The 24,756-nt window shown below is 36.7% G+C and overlaps 1 long non-coding RNA gene across 1 annotated transcript in view; it reads left to right on the top strand.

Moving 5' to 3' along the window:
• LOC140496906 (uncharacterized) overlaps window positions 1-24,501 on the top strand; it is an 85,803-nt gene extending 61,302 nt beyond the window's left edge. The window contains exon 3 of the long non-coding RNA XR_011964445.1: window positions 24,451-24,501. This is a non-coding gene — a long non-coding RNA (uncharacterized lncRNA). The remainder of the gene's footprint in view (window positions 1-24,450) is intronic.
• Window positions 24,502-24,756: the final 255 nt, after the last annotated feature.

Here is a 24,756-nt window from a genome sequence, read left to right as displayed (position 1 = left end):
CTTTTGATGATTTAAATTTAAGATCATGAGAAAAACAACTCTGAGCTAAGGATCCAAGTCAGTCATGTGCTTATGGCTATAGCATAGGCCTAGGAGTATTTCATCTCCTACCTATCCCAAGGGATTCAGCTGGAGTCAGTCTACAGAGAGAAAGGAAAAGAGTGAGAGAGGGGTGAATTGGTCCTTTTTTGTACATGCACTTAATCATTATCTCTTCTGATTCAGTAGCCATTTAGGGGATTCTTTGTCATTTCCCGCCATTCCTCCACCAAGCTTCCAAGATGGTTTCCAGAAAGTAGGAGTGGGGACTAGGCATCCTCCATGGGAAGAATGGAGAAGAGCCACACTATACTCAGTAAATTTCATCAGGCTGAATGTGCTAAGAAGTCAGAACAATTTTGAACTATAAGTAAGAAGTCTTCTGTATTATTTTTCTCCTTAACCCACCTGGGGAGCTAGCTGTTCTGGATGGTTCAGATAATTTGGTAGTATTCTCCAAGTATTTAATATGCGGAAAAGGAAACTACCATTACACACATATCCAGCAGCTCCATTGTACTTAAGTCTGCTAATCCCTTTCTGGGTAGAATCAGTAAGGCTTTTATTTGGGAAGCATAGACAAAGGTTGATTTGAGGTAGCAGAGTTATATAACAAAAGAGTTAAATCACTTTTTCAGGTAAAATGAGGGGCTGATAAAAGTTCTGGATGTAAGCTGATGTGTAAAACCTTTGTTTCTTCCTGATCCTTCCCGCACTTTGGTCACCAAGGTTTACTTTTTCTTCCCATCTCCTTCTCCCTTTTCTACTCTGTTTATTCTAACAGACGTCAGTCAGTTTAAAAGTTGGTGCTGCTGTTTTTGCAAAGGCAATGGGGTGGGGAGGATGGAGAGAGGCAGGTCCCAGAATGGATGCAAAATGTAATTGTTTTCTGCTGGAGAGTGGGTAGAACTGAAGGGGTGTGTTTAGGGGGTGGGGAATGGTAAGAGAATAGTCATTAACACTGGTGGGTTTCAAGTAATGGAAAATCTATGGAGCTGAGTTCAGACAATATGTGGTGTGACTTATTTGGCACTGTTGATGTGATCTCCAGAGGGAATGTTCTTTACAAACTGGGTAGAAACTGATTATTTTTCAGGCTCTTGTTTTCCAGTAGAAGTCCTCAGATAAGGGATGTATATGGTAGAGAAGAACATTGATAGATTCTGCAATTCAATTCGATAAAATTTAATAAGCCCCTGCTATGTAACAGGCAAAGGGGATGCCAAGACAAAAGCAGAATGGTGGCTGACCTTAAGGAGTTTCCATTCAGCTGAGAGGGAAACAGTATGTCCACAGGGAAGTTCATATGAAATCTGTATGTACAAGGAATGTGTACCACATCTTACTCCCAATTAATGTAACTAAAAAGATGCTCTAGTCCCTCATCCTTTTATCAAAATAAGAATGCCTCTTTGAATTATTTTTTAAAATTCTTATTTGTTTTCTTTTTAATTTATGGGGAAAAACTTACGTACTTCTGTAACATAGTATAATGAAAATGATGATTGTTCATGAAACTGCATCTCTATTATGTACAACTAACTATTCCTTTTAAATATATAGTAAATTTACCATGTAGATTTCTTTTTTTCCTTTTTCTTCCCTTTCTCCACCCTACCCTAGAGGTGGCTATGATTAGACACAAATATACCTCTATGCATACATGTGTGTGTATGTTTGTATGTATATATATATATATATGTATATGTAAAATTCTATACAAACATCTATTTTTCAGTTCTTTCTTTAGATTCAGATAGCATGTTCCTTAAAATTGGGTTAAATTGGGTATTTATAAAAGTATAATGACTCAGTCACTCAAAGTTGTTCTCAAAACAATATTGCTGATACTCTGCACAACATTCTCTAGGTTCTGCTCATTTTAGTCTTCATTATTTCATGCAAATCTACCCATGTTTTTCTAAGATCACTGAGCTCACCATTTCTTATAGCATAGTAATATTCCATCATAATCATATACCAGCAACTTGTTTAGCCATTCCGCAGTTGACTAGTTCTTTGCTACCACAAAACAAAACAACAACAACCTGCTATAAATATTTGGAACCTATAGTTTCTTTTCTTTTTTCTCTAATCATCTTTGAAAATAGAGCTACTAGTGGTATTGTTAGGTCAAAGGGTATAATACAGGTAGTTTAGTACTAATTTGGGTATAATTCCATATTGTTCTCCAAAATAGTTTGATCAGTTCACAATTCCACCAACAATGAATTAGTGTCTCAGTTTTTCCACATCCTGTCAAACATTTTTTGCTTTCCCATTTAATTATTTTAGCCAATATGATAAGTTATAAAATACTATCTTAAGGTTGTTTTAATTTGAATTTCTCTAATCAGTAATGATTTTAAACATTTTTATATGACTATAAACTGTTTTGATTTCTTCATTGGAAAACTGCCTATCCATATTCTTTGAGCATTTATCAACTGGGGAATGACTTGTATACTTGTAGATTTGACAAAGTTGTTTATAAAATACCCTCCCCCCCAATTTTCTACTTTCCTTCTGAGGCTGGCTACATTTAAAAATTTTTTACAACCCCTGTTTAATTTAATGTAATTGAAATTGTCCATTTTGCATCTCACTTTGCTCTCTGTCTTGTATTTATTCATAAATTGTTCATCTATCCATAAGTCTGATAAGTAATATGCTCCATGTTCTTCAAAATTTCTTCTAACATTTCTTTATACTTAGGTCATGTATCCATTTTGACTTTATCTAGGTGAATTAAGGCAGCTGGTGGTGCAGTGGATAGAGCACCAGTGCAGGAGTCAGGAGGACTTGAGTTCAAATCTCACCTCAGACACTTGACACTCACTAACTGTGTGACCTTGGGCAAGTCACTTAACCCCAACTGCCTCATCCTGATGAATATTCGGTCACTGGATTCAGATGGCTCTGGAAGAGAAGTGAGGCTGGTGACCTGCACAGCCCTCCCTCCCTCAAAACAAAGTCAAGTACAAGTCATGTCACCATTTCTCTGACGGCATGGTCTTCTTTGGCAACGAAGGACAAACACACATCTAGGTGAATTATTTAAGATATTAGTCTATGCTAATTTCTGCCATACTGCTTTCTAGTTTCAACAACAATTTTTACCAAATAACGAATTCTTATCCCAAAATCTTATGTCTTTGCACTTGTCAAATACAAGGTTACAAGATTTCTTTGCTGCTATAAATTTGTATTTCTTCTCTGTTCCATGGATCCATCTTTTTGTTTCTTAACCAGTAGTAGATCGTTTTGACAATTACCGCCTTATAATATAGTTAAAAGTCTGGTTTTGCTAAATCTCCCACCTTTGATATTTTTGACTTTTTGTTCTTCAAAATAAATTTTATTTTTATTTTTTCTAGTTCAGTAAAATAATTTTTTGGTCATTTTATTGGGATGGCATTGAATATATAAATTAGGTAAAATTGTCATTTGTATTATATTGTCCCTGCCTGCTCATGAGCAATTAATATTTCTCCAGTCATTTAAATATGATTTTATTTGTATAGAAAGTTTTGTTTTATATAATTTTGTTTATGTAGTTACTGGGTTTGTTTAGGTAGGTATACTTCCAGGTACTTTATACTGTTATTTTAAATGGGGTATCTCTTACTGTCTCTTCTTGCAGGCTTTTGTTTGTGATATAGAAGAAGGCTGATGATTTATATGGGTTTACTTTATATCCTGCTACTTTGCTAAAATTATTGATTGTTTCAACTAACTTTTTAGTTGAGTCTTTGGAATTTTCCAAGTCTATTATCATATCATCTGCAAAAAGAAATAGTTTTATTACCTCATTCCCTATTCTTATTCCTTCTACTTCTTTTTCTTCGTGTATTGCTATTGCTAGAATTTCCAGTACAGTACTGAATAATATTGGTGACAATGGGCATCCTTATTTCACAGCTGATCTTACTGGGAAGGCTTGCAGTTTATCTCCATTTCAAATAATGCTTACTGATGAAGATAAATACTTTTTATCAAATTAAGGAAAACTCCAGTTGTTCCTATTTAAGTTTTTTAGAATCAGTCATCCCAGGTATTAAAAAAACAGTGTGAGGTGAGGGTTGAGGGAATTCCTAGACACCTCTGTTCAATCAACCAATCAATCAAAGAAAGGCATGGCTAGTTAATGGAGTTGAGAAAAAATGAAGTGCTCTTAGTACTGGGGATGGCTATAGAATTAGAAGGGGAATTATCCAGCAATTGCTGCAGAAATCAAACTTTGGTAGAATTTTGAGAAGGCAAGCAATAGGCAATAAACATTTATTAAGCACTTACTATGTCCTTTGTACTAAGTTCTGTGGTTACAAAAAAAGGCAAAAGACAGTTCCTGCACAAGAGGGCAGCAAGGGGTTGGTGGGGAGGAATCCACAGAAGGAGAAAAGAATTTCCATCTAACTTGGAGCTATGAGTTAGACCCTCTGCCACATGTATTTTTGTCAAACTTGTATAAAAATCAGATCAATAAGGTGATCAACAAATAAAGTAAGGCATTTATTCAAGGTCAAAGAATTGCAATTTACTCAGACTGAGAAGGTCAGTGAGGGGAGTTACAGATGGAGGTTATATACACTCAGGGGGGACTGGGTGGGCAAATAGATGGAACAGCAGTTCACATTATTTATTGCAGGTTGCCTAGAAAAATCACAGGATTTGCTTAGGCCACTTTTAGCCAATAGAGGCAGACCACTTACTGTATCCAAGCTGGGATCATCGGTGAGGCTATCAGAATAGCCAAATTGCAGGAGGGGAGGGGTTGCAAGAGTGTCCTTGTAACAGGGGCAGTTAGAAACTGTTTGCCATGGTAAAGATTTCCAGTTTATCTTGGGGGTAGGGGATGATTAAAACTTGCTATTCAGAACAGGGCAGGGGTCCCAGAGTTTCCCAAGGATTGATACTCTCTAAACTCGAGCCCATATTTGCTTGGACTCTGTGTGTACCTGTGGGTTAGTATGTCCCAGATTTGTTGGGGAATGTTTTTGTGCCATCTATATTCCCTTAATAAATATTCATTAAAATAATCTAATTAACTTTGTCTGGCTAACATCAATTGGTAATCATGACAATGCTTGAAAAGCTCCTTCTTACCCCTCAGAATCCTGAGCGGAGAAGTAGTTAGGTACCTTCTGGGGACTTAGCCTATTAGTTCAGTGAAGGTTGATGAAGTAGACCTTGAGGGAGCAGGGGTGCTACACATACAAAATAAATACAAAGCATTTTATTGTGTGGGGAGTCTGGAGGAGGAATACTAATAAATGGGGAATTGTGGAAAGGCCATTGCCTAGGGCTCTTCTAGAAATTGACATTTTTTTGAGTTAAAAGGTTTTTCAGGGTTAGGGAAGAAAACTTCAGAGTGTAGTAAGATGGAGAGTAAACCACTTTTACTTTTTCAACAACCAATCACCTTATTTCCTTCAAAAACTATATTTTGTAGTTTTTTTGTGGTTTTATAGTCTATAAATCTTTCCCAGTTTAGCTATGACAGCCAATAAAACCTGGTATCAAAACAGAACTTAGAACAAGACCTTCCAATCACATTGTCTCAAATTGTCAAACCAGTATTAAAGCACACACACACAGTAAAGCATATTAACTGACATTGCACTCACTGAAAAAATGATTAATAGTATTTTGTTGATAATAGGTTTTTTATACCATAAAATATTTTTAGAATATTAATTTCATCTTTTTGTCCTTTTAAAGTTCTATTTTGTGTTTTATAATATACACAATAGCTAAATATATATATATATATGTATATAAACATATTGAGGATGAATGCTCAACTTTTTTTTTAATGATTGGTCAGTTAATAGTCAATCAATAAACATTTATTAAGTGTCTTCTGTGTTCCATGTAATATGTTAAGTGCACAGTGGATGATCAATCAAAATAAACTTGTCAACCACAATCTTAAAGAAGATGCCTAGAACACTGAGAAATCAAATGACATGCCCAGGGTCACTTTGTCAGGTGGCACCTGAACTGAGTCCTGATTTGAAGACCTGCTCTCTCTCCACTCTACAACACTGACTTTGGGGTATTAACTTAATCCATACTTATTGGCATCAACACATGAAAGTATTGGCAAAGCCTGAGTATTCTGAAGCTAGTGATGGTGCAGTGGATAAAGAACTGAACTTAGAATCCGGAAGCCCCAAGTTTGAATCCTGCCTCAGACACTTATGAGCTATGTGGCTGTTTTAATTCTATCACTCTTTACAGATGTGCCTCATCTGTAAAGAGCATAATATTACATACTATATTGGGCTGTTGGGAGAATAAAGTAAGATAATATGTGTGAAGTTCTTGGCAAATCTTCAAGGGCCACATACATATTAACTATATAAAAAAGGAAAACCTGTGAATTTAAAATTCATTTACAAAATGTAGACATATCTTTGTTGCATAGTAACACGGAAAAAGTAGAAAAAGCAGTGGACTTGAAGTTGGAAGATAGGAGTTCTAGTTTTAGTGCAACAACTTATTAACTGTTATGTATGACCTTGAAAAAGATATCTGCATTTCCTGGGCCTTTGGTTTCTCATCTACATAATGGGGATAATCATATTTGCTAAGTTTAATCATAGGGTTGTTGTGATTATCAAATCAAATAATCTATTTGAAAATCCTTCTTAGAATAAGTGCTTTACCGATGTAAGGGATGTAAGGAGCTTTTTAATGGCTCTCATCAAGGTAGAATCATTTAAAACTAAATAAACGATTAGCTTTGACATAATGGAAATAGGTTTCTAATGAATTTTATGCTGTTGGAGGTGCTGGGAAACCCAATTACATGGTTAGGGGTTGCTGGGAACCTTGAAATATACGGGCACAGGGCAGGTCATCCTGGAAAGAATTCAGACACTCAAGTCTTCTTTCATTCAAAGTAGTGGTCAATAGTATGGCCAATAGAGGTAGGTAAAATTCTTAAGGGAATCTGCAGATTTGAAGAGGTGAAAAGATTTTCATAGGACTAAGGCGTGGTAAGTAGCCTGAGGTGGGCCAGGTACAGACAATGAAAAGAGTTAAAGTGTTCAGAGAGCCACAGTGAGAGGGTTATTAAAAGGATTATTGAATATCTAGGTGGGTTGGGCTAGATGCCTCAGTTGAAATTCCAGTGATCTGGGCTGCTGAAATGTGTGGGAAAGTTCAGAGACTGAGCTGTTTTCAAAGACATAGTCTTTTCCTTTTAGGGGTCCAGGTTCCATTTCCCCATCAAATTGACTATTTTTTCTTTTTGGCACTGGTGATTGGTCTTTTGACAAATTGTATTTGAGTGTTTTGGTCAGGTTGGCTTCTGGCATATAGTTATCCTTTCCACATTGCAACTTTCCTCATCATGGTTTTGATGTATTGTGGGTTGACAGAAAAAGTTAAATGGGATTTTCTGGAAGTTTTGCCAAAGCCACAGACCACATGCAAAGGCCAGCAAATGACACAGAAAAAGTTTAGAAACTAAGAAATGCATAAAATATATGTATAGTATTGTATAATATCAACATTTTATCTGTTAATGCCATAATAATTGATATTTTTTCTCTGGCATGAAGGAAGGGCCAACACATTTTACACAGATTTTCCAGATTGAAGAAATTCTTGTGCCTAACATCCATGATGTGAAAGTGATAACTGTACATCTTGGCACATTATTTTTGTAAGCCCTTACTGAAATGGTTTCTGGGAGGAATTGGACTTTCTGAAAAGCTTTTGAGGATGGTAGGAAGGTAGCCTGAAAAATGCTAAGCCAATGCCACTTCAAAGCATGGCCAATATTGTGGAAAAAAAGGATGATTTGGGGGTGATGAAAAATAAATTAGATTGGAATCAAGTCAGTGTAACAAATAGTAGAAGTAGATAAGATAAGCAAAGTAGAATAGACTGGGTAGGAAAAAAGCTCTGAAAACCAAAAGAAGGAAGTTAAACTTCATTTGGAAACTTACAGAAGCTTGTGGGTGAAGGAAAAACATGGCCTAGTTGAAATGGCACAAGTTAATTTTGACCTTTAATGAAATAATCAGAACTGAGCTAAGGAAAGGATAGAAAAAAGAGAGATTGGTATTGAGTTTTGTAGTAACACAGAATATCAGTGACAGGACAAAATAAGTGGCAGCAACAGCTGAGAGCTATAAGTAGATAAGAAAATAAGAGGTGGACAGTTTAAGAATCTGCATTTTCACAAGTGTGTTTCAGATGTATTCCACCAACACTACTTCTCTCTCTTTTGATTTTATAAGATACTTCCATATTCTTCTTTTCTGTGAAGTTTGCGTGTCCACAGGGAGTGGGCAGAAAAGTAGGCTCTTGGAGAAAGAACCAACTCTTTTTTGAAATTGTGGGAAGAGTAGAAAGGGCAACTCTGGAGCCAGGAGTCAGGGGCCAGAAAGGAGGAGGCCATAAGGAACTCTACACTACTAATGCATATTTAGTTTGGGGGTGAGTGCTGGGGTAGGAGTCAGGAAAATCTGAGTCCAAATCTGGCCTTAGACACTTACTAGCTGTGTGACCCTGGGCAAGTCACTTTACCCTGTTTGCCTTAGTTTTCTCATCTATAAAATGAACTGGAGAAGGAGATGGTAAAGTACTGCAGGATCTTTGCCAAGAAACCCCAAATGGGGTCATGAAGATTTGGACGTGACTGAAGCAACTTAACGACAATTTAGTTTAAGGTCAACAAGTAGGCATTAATTTTCTTAATTGTTCTACGCAATGTTGACATTTTCCACAATACTCGAATTGTTTCTTTCTGGCTGCTTGCAATATTTTCTCCTTGACCTGGGCACTCTGGAATTTGGCTACAATATTCCTAGGAGTTTTCCTTTTGGGATCTCTTTTCAGGAGGTGATCAGTGAATTCTTTCAATATTTACTTTACCCTCTGGTTCTAGAACATCAGGGCAGTTTTCCTTGATAATTTCTTGAAAGATGATATCTGGGCTCTTTTTTGTTTATCATGGCTTTTGGGTGGTCTCATCATTTTTAATTGTCTCTCCTGGATCTATTTTCCAGGTCAGTTGTTTTTCCAATGAGGTATTTCACATTGTCTGCTATTTTTTTTATTCCTTTGGTTTTGTTTTGTAATTTCTTGATTTTTCACAAAATCTTTAACTTCTGTTTGCTCCATTTTAATCTTTAAGGAATTATTTTCTTCAGTGAGCTTTTGGACCTCCTTTGCCATCTGGCCAATTCTGCATTTTAGGGCATTCTGCTCCTCATTGACTTTTTGGATCTCTTTTGTCATTTGGGTCAGTCTATTTTTTAAAGTGTTATTTTCTTCAGCATTTTCTGGGGTCTCCTTCAGCAAGCAGTTGCCTCTTTTTCATGATTTTCTTGCATCACTCTCATTTATCTTCCCAATTTTTGCTCTACTTCTCTTACTTGATTTTCAAAATCTTTTTGAGCTCTTCCATGACTTGAGACCAATTCATAAGTTTTTTGGAGACTATGGATGGAGGAGCTTTGACTTTGTTGTCTATTGTTTGCATATTTTGGTGACTTTTGTTGCCAAAGTTAGATTCTATAGTCTGATTCTTTTTCTGGCTTTTGCTCATTTCCCCAGACATTTACTTGACTTCTGAGCTATGTCTCTGCTTCCAGTGAGGGTGGGGGGGTGTACTGTCAGCTGCTCTATCCCCCCACAATGTGAGGGCCTAGAGCTCCAGAAACAGTGCCTACAGATGTCCCTGCTGCTGCTGTGTTTGCCACGGTTCCTGTACCTCCCCTATCTCCTCTGCCACCCTGGGGCTGGGGCCAGACCATTCTTCTCTCTCACACTGGCCCTACAGGTTTTTTTTCCACTGACCTTTCAATTTGTCCTCAGTATTTTGGGGTCCTAAAGTCTGGAAACCACCACAGGTGGAAGAGATGCAGTCCCCCCAAGGCCTGCTCAGGTTCTCTCTGTGCCACTGGATTGCACTCTGCTCCCAGCATGGCATGATAGACTCTTCTCAGTGACCTTCCAGACTGTCTTGGGCTGGAGATTTGCTTCACTCCATCATTCTGTGGGTTCTGCAGCTGCAGAATTTGTTTAGAGCCATTTTTTACAGGTATTTGGCTGGGCTTAGGGGAGCACTCTAGAAAGTCTGTGCTGTTACTTGGCCATCTTGGCTCCACTCCAGAGGTGTTGACATCTTACAACCTGAATATGCAATATTCATATTTAACTTCATTATAGGTGACCTACTTTAGACAAAGCAATAAATAAATGAAAATGGATGAGTACCCTTAATTACGAATCCATTGACTGGGCTGGCAAGATGATGTTTATAAATTATAATAAAAAACAAATAACTTCAGAAGTTGATATGTACCCTTATTAAACAGGAAACAGGGACAGTGATATCTGTCTGTTCATCTATCTGCATATCTCTGCATGCACATGTATAGTGAGAAATGATTCATTTGGACCCCCACTCCATTCCAATCAGTATTAACCAGTTCAGTGTGATTACATAAAGGATAATGATTATTAGCAATTATTAAGTGATATACTAATTTAGCAATATATATTTAGTCAGTCATCTGGCAAAATAGAAGAATAAACCTGTCCTAATACACACACACGCACACACACACACAGACAAATCACTTGGGGATAATTAGATAAGATAAATTTTTGTAGCAAGTTCTCTTGCCCAATATGATGAGGGAACCATCTCATGACCACTGAGTCGTCAGAGATGTCTCTGGCCTTGCCCATCTTGTGACCAATTAACCAGTGGAGATGCTTTGTCCAACCCATGACCCCCTTGCTGATATACCTTATTTTTTTAGCTGTTGCATCATTTTGGGCTTTCGAAACAAGGTGTGCCAACAATGAGATTTTGTATTTTGTATAGCCTCTCCAGAGTGTCCAGGTATTGAACCCATTATCAGACCCTGTAAAACAAGATCCTGGGGACCAGGAGCATCCCAGAATGTGAGGAAGATCTAAGGCCACGGACCCTTTAATAAAATGCTATTGACTTGTAGCTCTGCCTCAGTGACTTTTCTTGCTAGTTGGACAATTTTTTATATATATATACACACAAAGAGACGCACACACATGTACACACATACAGTGTCTGCATATATTTGCATATATATACATAACATATTTATATATGAATCAAATTGATAGAATAGTTTTCTAAAATAATTATCAGTCATTCAGAGGTAAAGTATTAATTCATTAGGGGAAATATTAAAATAATGCACATAGTGTAGTGTGTACTTAAATTTCTTCCTGAAGAGTGATTCAACTACTTAGGTTTGGCAGGGATTTTCCATTTATTAGCTTAGCTGAAAGTGTTTTGGTATTTATACACATTGAATTCTCATAGATAATCTTTGGAGGGTATAGTCATTGGTCTTAGAGATTTATATTGAATCTTAAGAGTTACAACCAATGAAAATCTGTTTCATTATTCCTTGTGAGAATATAGGCTATGTTCAATGTTCTGTTTGAGGGTGGGGAATTTAAGATGAGAAATAGGATGAAATGGAAGAAGGGCACTGCACAGCAATGACTTGGCATGGCTTCCGATCGGCGTGCTCTATAATGTTTTGAGCTAAAGAACATTTTTCTTGATGTAGGTCACTGCCTATAGGACAGCTGCGATTCTGAGCCTTTTACAATCTGTTTTGTACCTTCTTGGTGTTATGCTTGTGAATCAGTGAATTAAACTCTCAGTTATGTTATTTAAGAGAAAATAGAAGATAAGGTAAGGAAAAGGATGTAAATAGGGTGCTGCTGAGCAGGCAGTTGTCAGGGAGGATAGTAATTGTATGAGGCTTTATTTCTCTTAAATCTGCCTTGCGATTGCTTCTTCACTTCATTTCTTGAAGAAATGCCTCATGCCATGGGGCCAAAGTATTATGGGCAAAGCAACATCCTTAGTTACAGTGAAGCTGACGTATTGACACCTGACTGACATAGGTTTGTAGGGGGGGACAATTTACCTGATAGAGTAGCAGAAAATTGAAAAAAAAAAGTATTTGCTTCACCAAAATCCAGATAGATCTTAAATTTATTGGGGGTAGGATCATCTCTCATGTGATTAAAGCACTAGTTCTGTCTCTTTTGCAGTTTCTGAACTTTGGCATTGGCAAACTTTAAAATATCTCTTTAGAGTCCGTTAACAGGAAAATTAGCATTCTTATTCTGATTTCTCTTGTCTTGTAAAGCTTTTAAAAAATTTTTAGAATGATTTTATTCAAAAGAAAGAAAAAATGTCCACTTGAACAACCTCTGTTTTTATCGTCTCTTTTCTTTCCTTTGTTCACTGGAGAATGAAGGAAAACTACTCTTACATTTACAATATGGGAAAAAGGCTGTGTCCCATCCCTCTTTGACGATTCAGAGTTGTAGAGTATTATAGCTGGAAGAGAACTTAGATATCACTAGTTCAAGCCAAATAGTTTACAAATAAGGAATTTTAAGTACTTGGGTCATTCAGTAGATCTGTGATCTTGTCAGCATGGTTACTTCTTCCAACAGTGCAGATCAAAAATCATCCATGCCTCTCATCTTGTGAAATTCTATTTTCTCTATAAATCCTTTATTGAGGGGGTTCTATCTAATGTACTTCTCTGTTTAGCATTTAAAATCCTTTACAACTGAATTCAGCCTCACTTTCAAGTCAAGTTAAGCAGTTTCTAAGCACATCCTAGGCACTGTACTAAGCTAGACGTTATAAGGGAAGGCAAAGGACATTCCTGCCCTCAGTGATCTCACAGTTTAATGAAGGAGCTTTCAGGCTTATTGTACATCCCTCTTCATGTACTCTACCTTTCAAACAGATCCTGAGCTGCTTGCTATTTCTTCTCCATATGTATTGTAATTGCTTGAGATCTCTTGACTTTGCATAGACATCATTGGGGTATATGTGCTGTACATTGTTTTGTGCCTTACTCTTGTTACATGACTGGTTCACTTCCTTTTCTGGTCATGTGTTTCACTGTTTACATTCTTTTTATCACCTTTCCTCCCTTTTCAAAAAAGAATCTCCTTTGTCTTTTTCTTACTACCCTTACTTGAGAAAGCAAGAAAAACAAAATCCTTGTTACAAACACATATCACTGAACAAAGCAAATTCCTGGATTATCCATGTGCCCCCAAATTTGTCTCAGTCTACACTGAGTCCTTCACCTTTCTGCTAGGAGATGGGTAGAATGTTTCATCATAAGTTTTCTGGAATCATGATGGGTCATTGTGTTGATCAGAAATCCTAAGTCTTTCAAAATTGTCTTTACAATATTTGCGTAACTCCTTGTTGGCAGTGTGTTATAGTCCTTCCGTATGTACTACATTCTTCTCTATTTCTCCGAAGTCCTGAAACTTTGAGTGATTTGCTTAAGTTTATGCAGCTAATGAACGGCAGAGTCAAGACTGAAATCCAAGTTTCCTGACTCTGTTGTCCAAGACTCTTTTTGTTAGGAGAAATTGTTTTGCAGACAGTGAAATATCAAATAAACCTGAATTACTATTATCATACTTCATTACTTTAAGGAGCAGTGATTTCTTTTGGTGTGGGTTCACTGGTGTGTCTCCTCCATTAAGTGACTTCCTACTTGGTCTCTCAGCCTCCAATGTTCACTCTTCCCCCCCTTTGTCCTCCCAATACATCTATCCTTTGTACAGTTGTCAAATAGATATTCTTAAAGTCTGATTTTTTCACCCCTGAGATTAAAACTTTTAAGTGACTACTTCTGCCTCTAAAATAAAACATGAATTTCTCTGTTTGGCATTTAAAACACTTCACAACCAGGTTTGACTTTCCTTTCAAGGTTTACTGAACATCACTCACCTTCATGCACTGTACATTCTGGCCAAACTGGCCCAATATGTTTAACAAATGTAGCATCCTTTGGAGAGAGATCTATAATTATCAAGTCTCTAAGGACTGGTTGACCTAGACTGAATTTCTGTAATGTGTAGTCCAGTATCTTGTGAGGCAGGTTTTCAACATGGACAAAAAAATGATGCAGATATCAGGCAGGGTTTTATTCCAGCCCGGGAATTTGAAGGTAGAACTGGGAAGGTAAATGAAGAGATGCATGAATAGGTGGAGAGGAGAAGTATAGAAGGATGGTGATGAACATGTCCAGACTCCATTAGGGAAGCCAATCTGTCTTCTGTAGATGCAGACTGGAAGTGCATAAAAGAGTGGTAGATAAACCAAATTGCTGAGAATCCTGGTAACTGATGGATTACTTCCTCCTTTATACTTCCCTTCCCCCACCCCACCTCTTTACATCCAAAAGGAGATTGAAATTGAAAGTTCCCAATTTCTTTTAAGTTGATTCTTACTGTTTCATTACTGTAGTAGGGTAATTGTGGCTTTCTCTAGATAAAAGACAAATATCAATCTTAATTGTTTCTGCACGTATGTCTTTGTGTTCAGAGAAAGCAAAGAGGGAAGGAAGCCTTTGACGGTTAGACTACAGAGAATTTAATTGGCTGGGAAATTTCCTTTCCAACTTGGCTGCTAGGTGCCACCCGGGAGCATGATGAACTGATATTTTATTTTATTAGTGTATAAACTTCTCACAAGCAGAATTCTAAACCGAATCTAGAATTCTTCTTTTGTGTCTAGACTACCATGCCTATTAACATAATTGAGGTTGGCTAACAAAGTCCCCAACCCTGAATAGAGGAGAAGGAGAAGAAAAATAAGAATAGGTAACCCTTTAGACAAAAATCCCCAAACCCCACCTGTGAGGGAGAAGACAGAGACCAGAAAAGAAAGTCATGCATCCAGCCAGGCCTACTGGAAACAGACAGGCATTGTCTGGGAAGAATTCATTCTGTCCAGCCAAATTTAATTTCCCTAGAAACCCGTAGGTTACACATGGTATTACGTTGACCATCACTATGCCTTCGTATAAGCTGGACTCTGCCCAGAGTGTTGTTCTTCCTCTGCCTTATAGAATTTTTGTATTGCATGAGAACTCATCCTAAGTGCCTTGTTTTCCAGGATGTCTATTTTCTTGATTCTTCTGGTTTCGAGTACCTTTCCCTTGGAAATTACTTTGTATACATTTTATATTTAATTTTCTCTGCCCATGTTTTCCTCTAACTGAATACAAATTTCTTCAGAGCAAAGACTGTTTCCTTTTTCTTCTTGTATCCCTAGGACATGGTCCAGTGACATTTATTAAGCAGGAACTGAAGGAATGCTTGCTGAGTGAAAGGATGACTAGTCCTCGTTCTCTCCATTGCCTTGGACTGAAGTACCCTGTCATTGTCTTTGATAACTTATTACCAAATTAATTCTTTATTACACCTACCTTGAGGGGTTGTAGTAAGGAACAAATGAGACAGTATTTGTAAAAAGCACTTAGCACATTGTGTCTGGTGCATAAATGGATGTCTATAAATGCTTGTTCCTCTCTTACTTCCCAACTTTGCGGCTAATTCTTTGACAAATATCTGAATTACCTAGACTGAGTTTTGTACTTTGGGAACCTATACCTAACGCATGAAATGACCAGCTAAAACTTGACATACACTAGCATTGCCTTTAAGAATTTATGACAAAGATTCCAGGTGAAGTGAACAGCAAGTCTAGATATTGTTTTCTACCTCCCTGAACTCTCAGGAATTTGAACTCCTCAGACTACTCAAACGTGAATTATCCAACGTTAAGAATTATACAGAAGAGGTAAAGTCAGTCCAGCTGTCTCCACAGGCCAAGAGATCATGAAGAATAGAAAGATAAATACTAATTAATTAATAGCAGAGGAGGCATTTTCAAGCTTGTTCACTCAAAATCATCTCTTCCTTTGGGTTGTGCTGGGAGGGCAGCACATCACAATCCACAGACATGCTGTGAGATTTACTCAGCAATTTTCTTCCTTTTAGTGCAGTCTCTGCCATCACACCCTCTTCCTGTTGTCACACTAACATTTTGTGGAAACAGGAGCAAAACTCACTCTTTTTCCCCAAAGAAAGAAGGCTGAGGTAATAGAAAACAAGGAGCTTACTCTGCTTGAGTGGTCAACCCTGTTATGCTACAGCACCACTCTTCTAGAAAACTAAAGAAGGAAGGACCTGGGGCAGGGCATAAACATGCATATGGGACATCACCAAGTCTTAAGAAAAGGAGATTGGCATCCAGTGAAGGCGGTTCTTCCCTCACAGAAGTCATTTGGGGCAGGCACTAAAACCTATTAAAATGAATTGCCTATTGTGGGAGCAGGCTGAAATAATTTTGATTTCTAGCCCTGGGAGATCTGCCATCAAAGGAGGAGTTAAGAGAATATATAAAGTAAAAAAAGACAAATAACTCAGGATTTCAGAAGAAAAAAATCAATTAAGAACCTTGAACACCAAAAGATAAATCAGCAGGGAAGATATTAAAACAGAAGGGGAAGATAGTATCCAGGATATTTAAATGAAGTCAAATATATCAAACAGACATTTCAAGACAAAGGAAAATGAGTTAATAACTGATTCAGTTGAGGACCCAATGGATTGCCAAAAGAGCATGGATCAACTGCAGGATGTTCTCAAATGATCCAAGAGAAAAATATGAATTGTGAAAGAGGAATTTCTGGCCTGAACGGCAAAATAATAGGCAAAAGAAAAAAAAGAGCACAGTGGCAAGTCTCTCTAAAGGAATAAATGAGAGAACAGCTGGTTAGGAATATACATATGTGGACATGAAGGACAAACTGGGAAGAGGGGCCAAAGCAATAATATTGAAAGAACACATGATCTCAGGAGAAGGAAAACATTGATCTCCAAAGGCAGGATGCATAAAGATAACTTAAGGAGTCTCGATTTTCTAAAATGTTATGAGTAAAAGAATCTCCAGTGGGGAATGACATGGAAAATCTCATTCCAGAGGAGGGAAGTAGTCCCACTAAAGGATTGTTTGTTTGTGTTCATCCTTCATTGCTGAAGAAGACCGTGCCATCAGAGAAACGATGACATGACTTGCATTTAACTTTGTTTTGAGTGAGGGAGGGCTGTGCAGGTCACCAGCCTCACTTCTCCTCCAGAGCCATCTGAATCCAGTGACCAGCTATTCATCAAGATGACCGGAAATGACCCAGGATGCAATGGGAGACTTTTAGGCCAACGTCTTTGCAGGCACTCACTTAGGGTGAGGCAATGCCCAATCATTGAATAGGCCTGTTTAAGAAGTAGCCAGGGCATGGCCCCTTTAATGAGGTCAAGACAAAGAAAGATATCAGGCTGGGTGGGAAACAATAACAGTTACTACTGATAATCACCCCAAAGCCAGGACGGTCCAGAGGAGCCCTTAGGCAGGGGCCCATTGGCATCCCAGCTTCAGAGTGCAGTAGGTTTACTTTCATGGAAGAGTTATATAATATATAATGAGAGATGTGGGTCTTAAAATAGGTATCATCTACAGGGATTTGATACTTAGAGAGACCATTACCTTTAGGAAAATGTCACGCTTTTATGGACAATATGTTGTCTCAGAAGGGAAATTAGAGCTCCCACAGAAAACTGGTGTCCAAAAGTATGCATGGATGTGGATCCTAAGAGACTTTATAGCACATAAGAAAGTGATCCATGGAAAAAAGTGGGAGAGGATAGAAAAGGACCACTCAAACAGTGACAAAGGAAAACTTCTACTGGGCTGCAGTTCTGTCTTGTCTATCATTGGCAAGAATTGATATTTCAAAGAGTAAGACATAACAAAAGAAGGAAGGAGGAGGCAGATTCAATAGGGAAAGAGAAATTATTTAGAAGAGAGAACTCTGAATTGGTGCTCTAGAAGCTTTCATTTCACAAGGAATACAAGAGGCTAAATAATGAATGAATAAGTATAAGACCCATGAATCAACCAAAAGTTTAGAATAGACAGAAAGGGAAGAGGGTTAATGCAGAGAACAAAGGAAATATTTTTTTCCTCTAAAAATGTGCAGAAAATGAAAGAAAAAAAATGTAACCAATAGAGGAGAAGAAGGATTTTACTTATCTACTCAACTGAGAGAAAAAGGGACAGGAAGTATTTGATAACAGTCTATAAAAGGAAGACAGAAAAAGAATAAACACCTTAATTAAAACTCCAAAGCTAAAGAAAGGGCTAACAAAAAGAAGGCAGGCAGAGGAGCTGGAGTGGGAGGGAGCTTGTGCAGAGTGCTGTCTTTAAGTAGATTAAGCAAAAATTACTACAGAGAAAAAGCACTGTTTTTATGGAGGAAGAACCCTGCCCCAGAATCCTAATTCATACAAAAAAACCAGAAAAAAGATGAGCAAATTATAAGCATAACTCTCATAGCTTTAAACATGATGGAATAAAGCAAGCCAATAAAATAACATATTAGAGTACAAAATCTCATAATCAATTACTTGCAAGAAACACACGTAAAAACCAAAGATGTATAGAGAATAAATGTGAGGAGCTAAAACAAAATTTACTATGTATTAAGTGAGCCAAATTATCAACAATACCCTAAGGAAACACTGATAAGAAGAAAGCTCCTATATATAACAATATTTTTATTGGTATTTTATTTTATTTTTGGTAACAGAGAACTGGAAACAAAGTAGATGCCCATTGTTTAGGGAATGGGTAACAAATTGTGCTACAAAAAATACTGAAAATGAGGAATCCAGAAAAGCATGGAAAGACCTGAACTGTTAAAGAAAGAGATAAGCAGAGCCAAGAATGCAGTTGGGATCCTGATAATAGACTGGTTTCAGAACAGTTTCTTGGTTGAATTCTTCATGGACATAATAAGAGGAAATATTTATATATTTGTTTAATTTGCTTATTAAATATATTTTTACCCACAGGACTAGGAAAAGCTTTCCTTTAGGAATCTGATTAGAGGTACTTACATAACACACATACCTAGGACGTACTGGCTTAGGTAAGTGTTCAAACACTGCTAAAGAGCTATTGTGTGCTAAATTTTGTATATTTTCTTTCTGCAGCTGTTGCTACAGCTATTTTTTTTTATGGTTAAGTAGGTTAAACAGAATTCTTTTTTCTATGATAGCATATGAGGCTAAAGGATTAGCATATTTTTGGGGGCTCTGACATTTTTAGAATCATTATAGTTACCTGTTTTAAATTTTGTTATTCCAGAAAAAAAAAAAACAAACAGCCCAGTAGATTTTGCACAGTTATATTCCAGAATTATCAAGTGCTTTGTCTAGCTGACAAGGGTAGAGGCAGATGGTCCTAGGAGGAATACCAGATACCTAGTTCGCAGAGGTTTGAAGTTTTTAATCATGGCAAATAGACATCTTCTCTTGAATATAAAGTGAATATTGTCACTTCCAATTTAGTGTTCACTCACTGCGTTTACAAGTTCTGCGTTGCCCATCACAAGTATCACTTTTTAAAAAATGTTCCCACTTGTAGGCCCTTGCCAACTTTTTTTCCTCATTCATCTTTACATTTTTCTACTATTCCTGTACAGTTCTCCAAACCCTTACTTTACTGTTGAGAAGTGTTTGAGGATTCTTTATTCAGTAAGACTATCCACAAGAGTTATAAGGGAGAAGAAAAAGACGCTGCTAGAATAGTAATGGTCCATTAAGATCCATTCTGAATTTATTTGCGGTGACAAATTGTCCTAGTTTCCTGACTCTTTCCTTGTCCTAGGATCTCTGTTTCTATTTTTTGCAATGTCCTATATTTGTACATTAATATAGCTGAAATCAAAGTGATATAAATGATTCCTAATAGCCCAAGATACTTTTACCAACATAATGGTAGTTGCAAAAACATGTAAAAATTGTCAGCTAGCAGTAGGCAAGAAAAACCAGTTAAGTATGACATGAATTTAAAGGACATAACTCCTGGGAAGGACAAACGCATCTTCTTCCTGGGTCTTCCATGATTTCCAGGGGAGAGAAAACTTACAGTCCTTGTTTATGTCTGATCTAAATGTTGTTAATAAGATTTCACTGTTTTTATTTGGACATTTATTAAGGTTTAAAAAGGGCTGTAGCTACCTTGTGAAAAAAGAACATGTATAATAAATATACCATACTCCTATTGAAGATGCCACTTGTGAATTAATAATAAAGGCATATATTTGTATTATATATACTATAGCCTTAGTTAGATTGGGGCTATTGCACAGAAAATAGAAAGAAAGATGAAAGGAGGGAAAGCAAGTGCTTTGAATTCAAACAAACCCTGTCACCTCACACATTTGCCTAAATGTAGAAGCCACACAACTTACCATACAGCTGAATCTGGGTTGTGGCAACATTCCAGCCATAAAAATCCATGGCAGCTTTAACTCATAAATCATATCTGGCTCTCTTGCCTGCTTAGTGAGCATTTGGGGGTTGGAGGAAGAGAGTTTATAGAGATAAGCTCCTGATGGTGCTAAGTAATTCTCCTTCCTACTTCAGTCTTAGTCATCTGCAACTAAACACTAGTTACCAAGAAATTTTCCTCATATTGCCCAATGCATTTAAGGAATTAATTCCCCTTTCCTTACCTTTCCTTCCCAAATACCACTCCTTGCTGATGCACATACACACACACGCACACACATATGCACTATTATGGGAAATAGTGCATTGGAAAACATGGTTTAGATTTGGGAAATGAAAGAGATTGAACGCTTGTTGACTATTCAGCAGCCCTGTATATATATATAGTACTCATACCTCATTAATAATTGCTTCCAGAAGTGAATTATAAAGTGGTGGACATGATGATAACCAAACAACATGGGAAAAAAGAAATTATGGCTGTTTGAACAAACTGGAAATAACTTCATTCTCTGGACTTTGCCACCATGACTCAACTGTCTTTGACATCCTTATGACCTTTTCCTCTTTTGATGAGTTCTTCCTGGAACCACCATTTTGAGAAAAGATCCAGGTGAACCATGCTTTATTCTTTGGATTTTACCACAGTATCCTCACATGGGTATCTTACCCTCCTCTGTTGCTTTTCAGTTCCTTTTAATGTGTTGCCATCCCATTAGAGTGTAAGGTCTTGAGGGCAGGGGTTGTCAGTTTGTTTTTGATTATATTTGTGCACTCCTCCCCCCTCTCCCCAAAAAACAAATCAAAACAACTTAGCATAGTTCTTGTTGACTAAGCACTGGTGAATGACATGGGAGGATGTTCAGAATTAACTATTTTTGTTTCATCAGACTATTGAGTAGTTAGAGCATAGATCAAAAATCAATATCATATTAGAAGAAAGGAGAAAGATGAGAAGGGACTCCATACAATTGTCACAGTTTCAACCTGATCTAATCAAATAAACTGCTGAAAAAATAAGAAATGAAAAATGAAAATGTATTGACATTGACTATTACATTTTTCTGAAAAAGTTTATCCGATATAAAATAGTTGCTACAACGATAAAGAAGCCAGATATGTTGGCCAGTAGCTGTTGACCACTTTGCCAAATGAAGAGACATAACAGCCAAGGGCCCCACTTATTTAGAATTCAAACTCATTTCTAAAAGCTGATCGAAGAGCATAGAGGAAGAACATGAGCATCATGTGTGCAGAAAGCTTATTGTAGCTGAGCCATTAAGATCTGGTAGTGGGGGACAACAAATGGATTTCAATTGCATAGCTTGGTCATTATTTCTCTAATGCTCTATTTTCATCATTATTGAGATGATCTCCTACATCAGACCTGTAATCACCTTAAAGACTTGGGCCTAACTAAACACATAGCCTCTTTAAAGCAGTATTTTCTTCTACCAGTGTTTTGTCATGGTATGGAAATTCTTGAAAGCTGTGCCATCAGAGCAGAGGCTCTGGTAGGTTAATTATTCTGAAAACAATGAAAGTGTTGTCCTGGTAACAGCCTATGTCTGCTTTCTGAGGACCAGACTAGTGTAGGATGGAGAGGCTTAGCACCTGTAAGTGGTCCAATTGGGTGATGAATTAAGGCAGCCCACAGGATAGGCATTGTGGATGTCTTCATTGAAGCTTTCACCTTTCTGGCCTCAAATATGTTAAGTGAGGAAATAGAAATGAATGACACTTGAGAAAACTGAGCCATGAAAAGTGACTGGAATAAACTAAGAAAACACTGAGGAAATTCATCCTAATGGTAACACAGTTTTGAAAGTATTAAGGGATTATTTAGAAGACATTTCAAGATAAAGAAGATACCAAAAAAATAGAAACGAAAATAACAGATGATGCTATATTCCAAACAATGGACTTATGATCCCTTTGATGTAAAAATTCCTCAACCATGCTTATCAAAAATGTTTATTTATTGTTAATTATATATTTAATTTATTATTGTTTATTTATTGAATGACTTTCATCCATGTTCTTCCCTAAATATACTACAGGGAGTCCATAGCAGGTGCTGGTTTTCAGAAGAGTGAAGTCTTCCTTCACATTTTCTCTACTGATTATCATTTTGATTATGGTGTGATCTATAAAGGTTATTTTTAATAGTTTTGCTCTCCTGCATTTATTTATGAGTTCTTTATCCCTAGCACAGGGTCAAATATGTAAATATTCCAAAGCAAAAAATATGTAAATTCATTATGTTTTCCATTCAGAGAACACAAAAGACCTCATCTAATTTTTTCTAATATTCTGCTAAGATTCTTTGTGTTTGTGACCACTCCTTCCCTAAACCTCCCATCCTTTTAAAACCCACTGCTTGACCCTTTCCCAGGCTATTTTCCTGTTCACTTTATTTCTACATTATACTCTTTCCCCTTCAACTGTCTTTTGCATCTTTTAGATAACAGTCAGGCCTGGGATGTCCGCCCTTTACTCAACTCCATCTTCATTCTTGTTCTTTGGAACTACAATTTTGAAAAACAATAATTTACTACCCCTTCCTCCTCCATCCAAATACCAGGATATTTCAGATAATTCTTAAAAATACCTTTCAGAAATATTCAGGTTTAAGATTTTTCTTTACTCCATCACTGATCCTTCCAAGAAAGAAAAGTTTCTTCTCCCCCATTAGTGTGTAAGTATTGGACTTTTCCCTTCACACTGCTCAAATTTCTTTTTCTTGTGAAGTTTGTCTATCTTTCTGTCTTCCCATCCTTCCCCCAAATGTTCTATTCAGCTCAAATTCTCTTAACAGGAATGCTTGGGAGTCATCAGTTCTATTAAAGAACAATTTTCCTCCTGTAGGATGGAACTCAGCTGTGTAGGAGTCATTATTTTGGGTGGATGATTTTTTTACTTACCTTTTTGATACATTGTATCTTTTCCTTCTTTTATATTTGTTACATAATCTTGTGTGTTACTGTAATCTTTGGTATATGGTTTGTTTCTGGTTTCTTACAGAATTATTATTATTGAGGTGGAACCTCTGGAATTTGACAATTACATTTTTTGCATGTATTAAATTTACGTTTCCTCACTGGTAGTGGGTGGTTTTTTAAATAATTCATTTTAAGTTTTCAACAATCTCTTCCATAAGTTTAAAATTTTCTCCTCTCCCCCCTCCCTCTTCAAGATGGGATGCAATCTTATGTGGGTTCTACAATATATTCTTATTAAACACATTTTCACATTACTCATGTTGCATAGAAGAATTAAAATGAATGAGAGACACCATGAGAAAAAAAAAACAAAAGAAAAATAACAAAAGAGAAAATAGTTTGCTTCATTCTGTGTTCTGACTCTTTAGTTCTTTCTCTAGATGTGGATGGCATTTTTTAGGTCCTTGCATTGCTGTGAAGGGCTAAGTTTATCAGATACTGCCCTTGCACACTGTGACTGTTACTGGGCATAATGTTCTCCTAGCTCTGCTCACTTCACTCAGCATCAGTTCATATAAGTCTTTGCAGGTTTTTCTGAAATCCACCTGTTCATCATTTCTTATAGCACAATATGAATTACATTCATATACCACATTTTTTTCAGCCATTCCCCAATTGATGGACATCCTTTCAACTTCTAATTCTTGGCCACGACAAAAAGAGCTGCAATACATATTTTTTTTACATGTGGGTCCTTTCTCCATTTTTAAGATTTCTTTGGAATACAGCTCTAGAAGTGGTATTGCTGAGTGAAAAGGTAGTAGGTGATTTTTGTCTGCTTTTCTCACTTTGTTCACTGATTCAAATGTTCTCAGCAATTATCTCCTTTCTATCTTGCAATATCTGACATCCAGATTTTTGTTATTGCTATTTCAGTATGCCTTTTGTGCAACTGAATAATTCTTATATTTTCTCTCCTGATCCTTTTTTCCAAATCAGTTGTTTCTTGGTAGTAAATATATATTCATGACTCTAATTTTTCAATATTTTGAGTTTGTTCTAATATTTTTTTATTTTTAACATATGAGTGCCCTTTATTCTATTGTATTGTTCAGAGTGTTTTATATTTTGGGAAAGTTCTCTACAGTCTGTTCTAAAATGATAATTCTCCTTACAAGTCATCCCCCCAAAACCCTAGTTTGACCTATTTCTTCCTCTGTTTGTAAAAAAATCAATTTTATTTTATTTTCAGTTCCACATTTTCTCCCTCCCACTGACAAGGTAAGAAGTACAAATTCATTACAAATTATTAAATAAGGTACGAAATGCAAATCTCATTACAAATGTGAAGTTACGCAAGATAAATTTCTGCATTAGCCATGTTTTAAAAAAAGAGACAAAACTATTTTATATTGACTTGGCCTACTCATGAGCAATTAATATTTCTGCAATTATTTACATCTGAATTTATCATTGTGAAGAATGTTTTGTGATTGCATTTATATAGTTCCTGGGTTTATCTTGGCAAGTAGACTGTCAAGTATTTTATGCTATTTAT

The sequence above is a fragment of the Notamacropus eugenii genome, chromosome 3, assembly GCF_028372415.1.
Source record: "Notamacropus eugenii isolate mMacEug1 chromosome 3, mMacEug1.pri_v2, whole genome shotgun sequence".
Lineage (NCBI taxonomy): Eukaryota > Metazoa > Chordata > Mammalia > Diprotodontia > Macropodidae > Notamacropus > Notamacropus eugenii.
The sequence above is the reverse complement of the archived record's forward strand: the minus strand, read 5'-3'. Positions and strand labels throughout refer to the sequence as shown.